The sequence below is a fragment of the Pimephales promelas genome, chromosome 15, assembly GCF_988280905.1.
Source record: "Pimephales promelas chromosome 15, fPimPro1.hap1.1, whole genome shotgun sequence".
Taxonomy (NCBI): domain Eukaryota; kingdom Metazoa; phylum Chordata; class Actinopteri; order Cypriniformes; family Leuciscidae; genus Pimephales; species Pimephales promelas.
This window is the reverse complement of record NC_142783.1, coordinates 19,925,474-19,937,785: the sequence shown is the minus strand read 5'-3', so window position 1 is coordinate 19,937,785 and position 12,312 is coordinate 19,925,474.

The window sequence follows — 12,312 nt, the reverse complement described above, 5'->3', positions numbered from 1 at the left end:
TCTAGTGAGAAGCGTTCACATTTCTCCGTTATTAACCATAGATCTCTATTAGATCAAACAGCGCTGTCATGGAAACCAGGAGAAACATTGTGCCGTGAATGAACTAGTAATACTTTCGTCCACAGACCAGCAACATTCACCATGGATTTAATATAGTAACACTAACTGGAACCAGTTTGGCTGGAATGGTGAAATGCTTTCAAGTACTTCACACATCTTTTTCCAGCACTTAAATAAATAAATAAATATATTTAAATGTTATTTTTAATGTGATGACCAAAACATTATTTGTTCATCCTTCAAAGATGACCCCCATTTATAAACCTGAAAGTTTCAAGATCTAGGAAAACTCACATTTATTTAAAAATATTTTTTCTTTAAACAAATAGGACATTTCTCTGGCATTTCTTTCTTTTTGCTGTATCGAAAACGTACCGAACCGTGACTTTAAAACCGAGGTACGTACCGAACCGTGATTTTTGTGTACCGTTACACCCCTAATGGTCAGATAAAGGGTCTACGTTGATGCTATAGTAGATTACTAATGTCTTATCAGCCATCACTGCCAAGAGACAACATATGTGGAGTTCAGATGGACTGTTACACAAGTCGTTCTTTGTTTGGCCTTAACGAGAAATCCATCTCATAAATGAACTCCCTTCTCTCGTTCACGCAAGAATAGCTAAAGATCTAAAAGAAGAATTAGTAGATTGGTGCCAGTACCACCCGTGATATCATAATCTTATGACATACGATTGCACCGGAGGAGAAGGGGGGACACCTAGTGTTGTGTGTCTGGTACTTTCACAACCACTGGATGCTCTAGATTCCCTTCCCTGAACCTATCAGAAGTATTAATGATGCCTTGACTTTTAATTTAATTTTTTTATTACATTTAAATAAAAGTTATCATAATATATTAAAAAGTGTCCATAAATGTCCACTTTCTTTTATTGTGGATTCCTGGATTATCAATTATTGTGGACTGTTGTACACAGAATTGTACAAAATTGAGTCTGATTCAATTCATGCAAAATCTATATCTCTCTCTCTCTCTTACTTCTTTAAAGGAAATATAAAAGGAACAAGCTAGTTTTATCCATACCTGAGTGACTCTTTCAGTGATGGACTGAATTAGACTAACTTTCCCCCTTAGAGCCATTTGACTAAGTTTGAATCGTGGATAATTTCCTGGTGCAGGGGAAGGGGATTTTGTTTTGTATGTAGCACCAGTAACTTTGCATATATAAACTGCATTTGTATAGCAGGCTCCAGCAATGCAAAACTGCATCTAAAGCCGGACAATAACAACCAGCGGCTATTTAACTGAAACTTTATGTGATGTGAGCTGCCCTCTAACCCTTTATCCAAAGCTTTTACTGATATGCAAATACAAGAACAAATTTGTTGGTATGATGATTTGTATCTTCTTTCTCTTGGTCTGATACGGTGACCATTGACAGCAAACGTACTGTATTTGATAAGAGCGCTCTTCAGCATGCCTCAGAATAGAGTGATGGCAGTTGCTGCGGAGTTCCAGGAATTGCCTGGATGACAGTATGGATCAGTGTCGCAAGACAAAGGCCAACAAAGATCACAGTGAGCTGTTGGTCCTACACTTATAATTAAAATATACTGCATGTATGATGATATATGCAACACTAATGTAGGAATCTGCCTTCACATTATAATTCACACTGTGTTTACAATGCTAATCGTACTAATGGAGGCTAAGCACATCAATATGGCTCCTACAGTATAGGAAGTCTCATCATTAAATGGTAAATGGACTGCATTTATACAGTATAGCGCTTTCACAGAACCAATGGCCACCAAAGCACTTTATATTTGCCTCACATTCACCCATTCACTCAAACATTCATACACCGACGGCGGTGTCAGCCATGCAAGGCACCATCCAGCTCGTCCGGAGCAGCTGGGGTTAGGTGTCTTGCTCATGGACACCTCGACACTTGGTCAGGTGGAACCGGGGATTGAACCACCAACCTTCCGGTTTTTAGACAACCTACATGAACCACTGAGCCACTGCCGCCCCGGTAGTGTTTAAATTTTAGTGCATCACACTAAAAATTAAATACACAATTGAAGATACACATTTTATTTCCCTTTATAAATAAAGGCATAGTAGTAGGCCTATATAAAATATACATAAACATAAAATATGATTTGAACAATCATTCAGTAATGTGTCGCACAGGCACAAAACTTTCTTCAATATGGACGTACCTGAAAATAATAATTTGCCGTTCAGTGGGTCAGACATGGTTTAATAACTGTTCTGATGGATTCAGTTCAGTAAAGGCTTTGTCAGTTGATTCCAGCCACCACCATTTTTTTTTTTTTTACTTAATTCGACAGATGAATCTATATAGTGCCTAAGTTATGACGTCACTTTGTAGGCCAACCCGGAAGTTAGCGGCGACCGAAAAGCTATGCATATTCCCCACAGACTTGGAAAATTGCAAAAAAAAAATATAAGATCTGTGTTCAACAAAGAGTTGTGACCCTTACACATTTTGTCTATCAAGATAATCTTTACAAGTTAATCCAAAATGTATACATTTTGAAGCCTATATAAAGTTGAAAAACCCACAAGCAGACACAAAGTAAAAAAAAACACAAGCGTGTTATAACTGTGTGTTTTATGTCAGCCGGTGAAAATATGAAAATATTTAGAGGCTTTGTTAACCACAGACCTTATTTCAGGCGATTTAGCAAAAACCCATTCAAAAAACCCATAGACTTTAGGGCGAGGGAACCAGAAGTGCTAAAAAAAAAAAGTAACTCACTTCCGCGTTTTGGCCTACAAAATGACGTCATATCTTCTGCACTCTATTGCAGAAACAGGCAAAACTGCTCAAGCTTTATGATTCACTAATAAGAGTCAATTCTTTCGGGAATCTGATTACACTCGTCACGTGGTAGATGCTGTTGAATGTTGATTCACTAAAAAGAACCAGCCGCTATATATTTAGTGTGTTTTTGATTCAATAAAAAGAACTTAACTTAGTGAATAAAATGGCCGTGTTCTATCCATGCGCAGTCAGCGATTTTTCCTTTTATCGTAGTACACGGTATTTTAATGACATCATACTAACTCGATATAAAAAACAAACTTTCATATAATTTCTTTTGATGTGGCGCTGCAGTGAAGGAACGAGTGGATGAAACACTAATTCACCAAGAAAGCAGTTAGTGGCAGATTTGAATGTTTTTCTCATTTTAATTTATGCATTAACTAATGGAAAGATCCTCAGCGTTTTTGTATGCACACACAAACACGCTACATTTGAAACGGCTAAACTCCGCGTTAATTGGAACATCAAACAAGTGGGTTTTAATTGGCAGGGAGGGAAGGACGGTAATGACGGGATCAGTGGCAGTATCAGTGTCTTTGTGTACTTGAATAAAGAGGTCACAGCCCATACTGTATCCCACCATTCATGGCTCCAAGCAGCAGAAAGCTCAGAGAGGAACACCTGCTGTTTCTAATCAGACCCTGTTAACCAAACGCTGGCAGCAGGGCGCTGCTCTCTGTTTATATTTTGTTTGAGGAGATTATTGAGAGGTTCAGTCGCAGCAAAGGAAAGGTCAGCGCATGCACACAAATGCATACAAAAGAGCATCTCTGGTGAAGACCACAGGCTGCGGCATGGACAGAAGCATTTTAGGGCATGGAATTGTTTGTCCGCATCTACCCATAACTCTGTGTTGATGCTAATTTATAATCGCAGAGTTGTGTCTAAACAAAGGCTGCATTCACACCCTCGGCTGGCCTGTCACAGCAGAACCCAGCAGTCATTGGTATGTACTCAAGCTGCTGAGGATTTATGGAAAAAGGATCTCTAAATAACATCTGCTTTTCAACAAGAGAGACGGATCTGTCCTTTCTTTCAGTAAGAAGGAAGAGAAACGGCACTCGTATATCTGTTTTGTCGTACGGGCCGAGGATTTCTGTTATGTTGTTAAGGCTTTGCTTCTGTTTTATGTTCACCTTCTATTTAAATCACACAAATCACATGGTATTTCTTTTGTTGTTTTGGATCCGAGGCTCGGAGCGGTAAGTAATCACGGGCCGAAGATGACACCTCATCCATCCCGGCCTCGCCGTTCTCAGACAGACTCCACATTTCCGCCCACTGTGGCCTTGTGCCGTTCACACAGCTGCTTTTAGTTATGGTGAGTGGTAATCACATTGCTAAAGTTTAATTGTTCAATTATTGGTGCGCTTTGTGAAGGGGAAACACAGACCTATCCCACACCCTCTTCTCCTCTCTGCTCTGTCTCTCTCTCTCTCTCTCTCTCTCTCCTCCTCTTCTCTCTCTCCACCAAATGGACCATATTTGTAATGGTTAGCAATTAGAGGAAGGGCCCTTTTGCTAAGTTGTGCCTGGTGCAGGCTGCTCAGCCCTAATGAAAAGCTTTTATTATAGAACCCGCTACTGCAGTTAGCAGCAAATTATGGGTCATTTCTGTCAGCCCAGGGCCCCGGCTGCCACGGCTACATTTAGATAAATGACTCGCATCAGGCAATGCCAAACAGCCAGCCGCGGGGACATCCGTCTTTTTTATTTAATACACAAACCCACAGACACTGGCTTTTATCTATCTATCATTGTTCTGGAGGATGGCGTGATGGAGGCAGGTAGACCAGATCAGATTTGTTTTTCCAGGGAGTGATTGAAGTCATTGGGGCCATAAAGCAACGTGCAGACGCACAGTGTCATTGTCATACACACCATTATGAGGGTTATGGTGGGCTTGTGTGTTTAAAACCTCCATCTAAGACCACTTTTTTTTTTCTTTATGCTTTTTTGATTTGCATAAAATGGAAAGAAAATCTGTCATCCTACGTCATGAACACAATTCTACAGTTAGTTTCTCCTATAGGTCAGGACGGCTGTAAATGTCTTTTATTATCTAAACTGTTTACATTAGTTTGTGTGTGAAATATGCCAGAGATGAATTAATTAATATTCTCAGACAATCACATAATACTTGTGTTGTAAAACCAATTATACCATGCTTACCTTGCCATTAAATCAACTGTGCAACAATATCAATTTTCTTAAACCAGAGTAAAAAAAATATTATCTTAGCTGGCAAAAATCTGAACCTCTAAATCTTAAAAGGACCAGCTTCCCAAAAACTCTCTAAAGCGAGCCAAGAGACCAGCCTGAAAGGAGACCAGCAAAGTCAAAACACTAGGCTAGGTCAAAGTTTTTTCCGCAAGACACACTCTTAAAAATAAAGCTTCCAAAAGAGTTTTTGCATCAAAGACGCAAATAACGTGATAACTATTTTTTGCGAAGAACATTTTTTTATATATAATCCAAAGAACCCTTTTGGGGAATGGAAAGGTTCTATGTTCCTCATATCCATATGCCAATGATAATTTTTTATGTAGCCTAGGCTTGTTCGATGGCACACCATCAGAAATGCCAGTAAATCCAGATTTACCTCTGATTTTATTGGCTATATTAATGAAATTAATAAATGTATATCCCTAAGGAATCCAACTAGTTTTGTAAGATTCTCATACATTGAAAGACGCTTAAATTGACAGTAATTATTCACAGAGCATTCCGACTCAACGACACTCATTTGGTGGCTGGGGGCATTGAGTCACTGTCCATTCTGTTCATCCCCCAAATACACGTCTGTGTATTAATAATGGACGAGTCTTTGGCGCCGCGCAAAAGAGACAGTTGCCGTGAAACCGTGCTCGCTATGCCGACAACTTCACGTGCGTTGCCCGGGTAAACCTTACCGAATGATCCCCCTCTTCATTACACTCGCTCCCTGATCTCTCTCCAGTGCTAATGAAGAGGAGAGGACTGTCTTTCTCCAGCACTAGAGAACAATCGCTATGCATTCTCTAGCTTTGTATCTGCCCGCGGTAATGAGTAACATATTCACGCACACGCTCTTGAAGATGCCTCCGATCGCGCGCAACACGGAAGCAGAATCCGACTCACAGCGCTCCTATTCAACACACACTGCCTGCTTCACGCAATTACTGCATTTCGCACATTTCTCCGCCTTTATGCGGGTGACTTTGTGACAAATTGTCCTTTTCCCCCTCTCTCATACATTTTCTGCCTTCTCATGTCCCTTTATTTCTTCAACATTCCATTTCTTGTTTGACTTTGTACTCTCACACACAGATGTGTGCTGTGTGCAGTAGCCCACCGTCATTTCCCTAATACTTCTTCTGTGTCAGGTATCTTTATCTGTTTACCAACTAATCTTTTATCGCAATATAAAACTAACAGGCATAAACCTTTACTGGGCTTGTGTATGTTTAGAGGAGTCTGGAACGCCCAATACAAATCAGGTCATTTACATGGTATCCATGTCTCGCTTTATCTCTGCTCTATTTACATTTGTTTGTCTCATAAAATTCATACTGAGAAGAAAGCATTTCTGAAAATAAATAAATAAATAAAAACTCCAATAAAATAATACAATTAAAAGTAAAAACGTAAATTTACACTTCACACATGTAATCCAAAAGAATTGGGCTTTTTAAATCTAATCCTCCCTATGGAGGCATTACACAGAAAATGAGGCACTGTCGCCATCTATAGGTGACATGAGGTATTGGTGGGTCAACTACTTCTACACATCATATTTTTGATTCTGTATCGTGGTCTACACACTTGATACTAGATTTATTATATTATGCATTACTATGCTCTAGTAAATTAACATTCATTACATTTACTGATTGAAGTAATTAATAATGCAGATGTAAAACCCAGGCATGCTTCCCCCTAAAACTGCTGAGGCATATTTGGAATTGGGCTAATGAATAAACAGATGAAAATGTGATGTTTAATATCCTCTTTCATTACGACCAGAGAGCAATACAACAGTCATTTGTATAACGGCAGCCAAGCTTATGGAGCATAAAATACTCATCAATAAAGCTGGCATTGTTTTTCAGAGGTTAGGCAAATCTCAGGCAAATCCTGGCTGTTTTTTCTTGACTATGATTCCTCATTTGAAGTTACCCTAATAGTCTCAAAATATGTTTTTTGCATGACTATCAGATTTTTTTGAAAAACAATGAGTAAGAATTTAAATGATCTCATTATCATGCATTCTGTAAACTCGCAGAACAGTTCTAAAGAACAGATGAATAACATTACAAACAACTCTAAACCAAAAGAGGACAAAAGAAAACATGTGATCTGTTTGCTCTGCAGGGCCTTATTTGCATTTAAAAAGTGAAGCAGTAGAGGATCAGTTATTTGCCATGGCCTCTGTGATCGTGGACTATAACCGTCTCTCTGGAGCTTTCTGCCTCCACATCCATGCAATACAAGGATATTTATGGACAACAGTCAAATCTAAGGCTGAAAAATTCACATTGATTAAGGCACACCATAAACTGTATATCATGGAAATGAAAAGCTGGCATTAATCTCAACATTTACATCCTAGGCCATGCTAATCGTGTGGAAATGCAGTATCTATAGTAATATATACTGTAGTAAAACCAAACAAAAATAGTCATCAATCAAGAAATAAAAAAGAACCAGCATCGTTTACTTGATAATGAATGTACTGTGCATCTCTCATAAAGACATTATACTGTACATAATAAAATCCCCCGGTTTCACAGACAAGGCTTAAGTTAGTCCCAGACTAAAATGCATGTTTGAGCTGTTTTAACTGAAAGCAACTTGCACTGGCATATCTTAAAATGTGTCACAGTGTCATTGTTTTGTCTCAAGATGCTTTTCTTGCAGATTTATAAAAGGTACTTAAATATTCTAATTGATTTAAGGCCTGTCCTGTCTTAATCTGAGGCCTGTCTGCGAAACCAGGCCGTATATTGAAGTTCACCAAAGCAATATACTGGAGGCTAAATAAGGACTGCAAACTATAACTTAGAAGATCCAAGTTCAAATCCCTCAGGATCTTCCCTACTCTGACCACTAATGTTGTGTCCTTGAGTGAGGCACTTAACCCCTGACACTAGCCCAGTCCCACCTCCCTCCACATTTACATCTTCCTTTGTATATATAAATTACAAAAAAAAAAAAAAAAAATCCAAATATATTTTTATTAAAATAATTGTAATAAAAAAAATGCACAAACAAAATCAAATAAATCATTTTCCACTCCACTCCATATTTTGTAAATATAACTGTATTTTAAAAGGAAATTTCAAGTATTGCTCACACACACACACACACACCCTTTGCTGAACCCCGATCCATGTTGTTACCAAGAGACAGCGTTTCAGACAATAGAGATCTATCCAAGTCCCAGTGGGCCTTTTGAGCAGATATCTCTGTTAGCTGTCCATCGTGTGCCTGTCTCAAAGGCCCTGCTGACTCCAGGTCAGTGTGCTCATACACACATTTATCATGTAATTACCTTGTTTGGGCTGAGTCTCTGATCTTAGGACATCATTACCAGTAATTACAGAACATTTCACGCCTCTCCTCTCGCACAGATGGGGTTCCAGACTCCCCACACAAAAGGAGAGTGGAGAGAGGGTAATTTTTTTTCATTCAATCTTTTTTCAACAACCCTTTTTTAATCCTTCATCCATCGTACCTCTTTAAAAGGGGCTCATTGGCAAATGAACTGAACCATATGTGTTAATGTAGTGCCATATAGAGTCTGGTAGATGGGGCAGGGGTTTCCAAAGATACATAATAGTATAATTATATAAACAGTGTCATAGATATTTAATTAATGTTAATCTCAAGCCAAAAGTCAGATGTTTGTCTTAAGAATAGAAATCATTGTCTGTTGAACAGGGCATGGGTTTCCTTTACAAATACTTGTAGGGAAATGCTGATATGCTGTAAATAATATCAACATTGTTGATAAATATATAGATACTATACTAAAGAAGGTGCAAGTAAACAGCAGTTAGGTGTTTGTCTTAAGTAACAATGCAAATCATTGTCAGAAAAATCTATTTACATGCATTTCCATATAGGCAATATGTTCATGCAAACCAGAATTTGAAGAAAGGCTTCAAATATAATATTTCTCACTTACATACGCTGCATTTTTTTTTTACATAAATAGCAATTTTTGGTTTATTCTTTTTGTTTTATTATATACTGTATTTTGTATATGTTGTGGTCATCCTTCACAATCCAAAAGTCTTCTGTCACATTCTTGATCATATCTCTATGCAAATATGCAAAAGTCTTTTACACCTTCAGCAAAGCTACAGACTATATTTCCGTGTTATCAGGCTCACACACATGTAAGTAATGGGGAATTCCATACATTTCAGCATAAATCAACATCACTGATCTATCCACATACGTTTTTCCTACCTAGCCCACATATACATTACTCTTCAAAGGTTTGGGGGCAGTATGATTTTTTTAATGAACCATTAAGGCCCGTTCACACCAAGAAGGATAACTATAGAGCCAACTATAATGGTATCTATGTTAGCACCCACACCAGTGAACAGTAACATTGTTTATAATATCCACAAGCTGCAGTTTTGATTTTGATTGGCAGTCAAAGTGTCAAGGGCTTCTGAAAGTGATTCCAACGATACAGTTTCTCTGTGCCGTTATAGCTGTGGTGTGGACACTCATATTCGTTTATATTTAGAAATATTTTTAGAACTATATCTTTATCGCTATAGGTATTGTACTTGCTGTAAAATGGGCCTTTATGCTCACTAAGGCTGCATTTTTTTTAATCAAAAACACAGTAAAACAGTAATATTATGAAATATTATCAGAATTTAAATTATTAATTTATATATTTTAAAATGTTATTTATTCCTGTGATGGCAAAGCTGAATTTTACTCCAGCCTTCAGTGTCACATGATCCTTCAGAAATCATTATAAAATGTGCATTTGCAGTTCAAGAAACATGTTAAAAACATTAATATTTGTGTGGAAAGGGATACATTTTTATCAGGATTTCAGGATATTTGTAACATTATAAATGTCTTTATTGTCACTTTTGACCAATATAATGTGTCCTTGTATTAATTTCTTTAAAAAAAAAAAATTACTTACCCCAAACATTTGAAAATAGCGTAATGCATTTGCCATTAGATATGAAATAAATAACCATTCATGTATTTGGTGACGTCACAAGCCGTGCACTATATAGACTGGAATGAAATAACAACAGTGCGGTGAAAACAGATGCAAAGACGTCTATTTAAACCGTTATTTAACTACTGCGCCTATCTGAACGCGGAATGAACTGTTCACCTCAGGCAGAATAATGGCAGATGTGGTCTGTGTTGAGACTGTGTAAGAGAGAGGGAAAGAAAGAAAGGGAGAGGATGGGGGTCACATTAAGCTGTTGTGACCCTCACGTGAACTGGGGGTAGACCAATCACCCACTTAGCAGGTGCAGTCTACAGAACTGCAAAACAGGGCTCTTCAGTACCATATTCAAGCTGTGTGTGTGTGTTGGTAGGAGCATCTATTCTGAATCCATTACCCCCAAGGTCTCCCCTCTACATTCTTACAATTACCTGTGTGGGTGAAACAGGTGCGTTCTCAGGTTTAAAAGGGAGGTCCGAGCCACTTAGCTGTTGAGGGAAAACCTCACGACTGACACTTTGGCCTGGTAGAAACAGAAAAAAAAAGTCCAAAAAAAAAAAAAAAAAAACACGTTAAGACAGCAAGTGAGAAAAAACAAGATGAGAAACTGAACTGACAGTCCTGTTTAATAGGAAACAAATTGCTCTCCACTTTCCTGTGACACAGATAGCAGGCCATTTATGCCTGTCCGGCTTTGTTGGGAACAATTGGAAGGAAGTGGTGGGATCCCGAACAGGGATTGGTTTCAGGCCTCGCCGCCCCTCATACTGCTCTGAACAAGCCCCCCGTGGTAAAGCAGTTCAGGTGCGGCTACATTCAGGGAGAATGGAAGTGATGGTTACGGCCCAAGCAGGGATTGGAGGGGTTGGGGGGGGGGGGGGGGGCTTGGTGGATGAATAACGGTGTTGTTTGGATTCACAGAGTGAAACAGTAAGAGAAAGAGCCTGTTCACAGTGGCATCTAAGCTTTATTTCTCACTCACATACAAACTTTGCCTTTCCTGTGCACACACTTGAATTTATCCGCACATAACAACTGATATATTCATATGAACCTGCTTATATACAAGACGGTATCATGTGTATCTGCATATATGTGTGTGTGTCAAGAGTAGTTAGGGTTTCAAGAGTGAGGGCCATGTTTCACTAGGTTGATTCTCAAAGACATTTTTGAGTACAGGAAACACACAGTCCCCCCCTCGGTGAACCCGGTCCTGAGGGACACACACACTCACACTCCTATGTATGTAACCTAGGCTGTGTGTACACCTGTTTTACCTGGGCTGGGAACGTATTGACCTCACCTCTGACCGGCCACTATCTGCCCGATAACTGATCACATGCATCCACATCACAGAAGCCAAATGGCCAGTTCAGTAGCTGAGATTAAGATCGTTTCTCTTTACATTTCCATCATTAAATTACCTTGCTTGCAAAGACAATTTTCTTCCAGTTTACCAACTGAATCGTTTTCTCACACTGAAATACACTGACACTGGGGACTCCTGACGTGAATTTATTGTAATTGACTGCCTCCAACCATAAAAAGCACTACATTTTGAAGAACTACATCCTGCGGAGTGCAAAGCCTCACTGAGCAGCCGACTAATGGGAGTTAATCTCATTTTCTGTCAGCAGGCTCCCAGGGGTCAGGGTTTAAGTGCCTAGGTCAGAGGTCCTTTGAAAAGAGAAAAAAAGATAAGCCATTTCAGAAAGGATAGTAAAGTTGGATACGAGTCCATTTTAGAAAATAGTGTTTCGCGGTTTTCTCCAGAGCTTGGTTTTGAATAATAGAATTCAGTGTTTGTTTGCATCCGGTTATGGTGTCTTAGGCAAGATGCAAATAAATGGTAAATACAAATTGTAGAGATGCTAAAAGAGTCTTGCTTATTTACACAACAGATACTGTGCATTGTCATGCTATGTTCGCATTAAAGTCGGCGCACGGTAAATCCAAGACTTAATTGTTATCCTCTCTGCAGCTTAAAGAAAGTGATATCCCTGTGACCGGTGCGCCATCTGATTCCTGAACATGTACATTTGCACTCATTTTTCTAATTTTATCCTCTCCACCTGTTTCAGCCTCTGCACTTTTTTGTAACCCTTTAAACATTTGAATAGCTCTGCGTGCACAAACACAGTGCAAGGAATGAATAGATAGATTGATAAATTTACAAACCTCACACTGGGGTTTTGCACAGATAGATTGAACGGCTGATAATGAACCAACTTT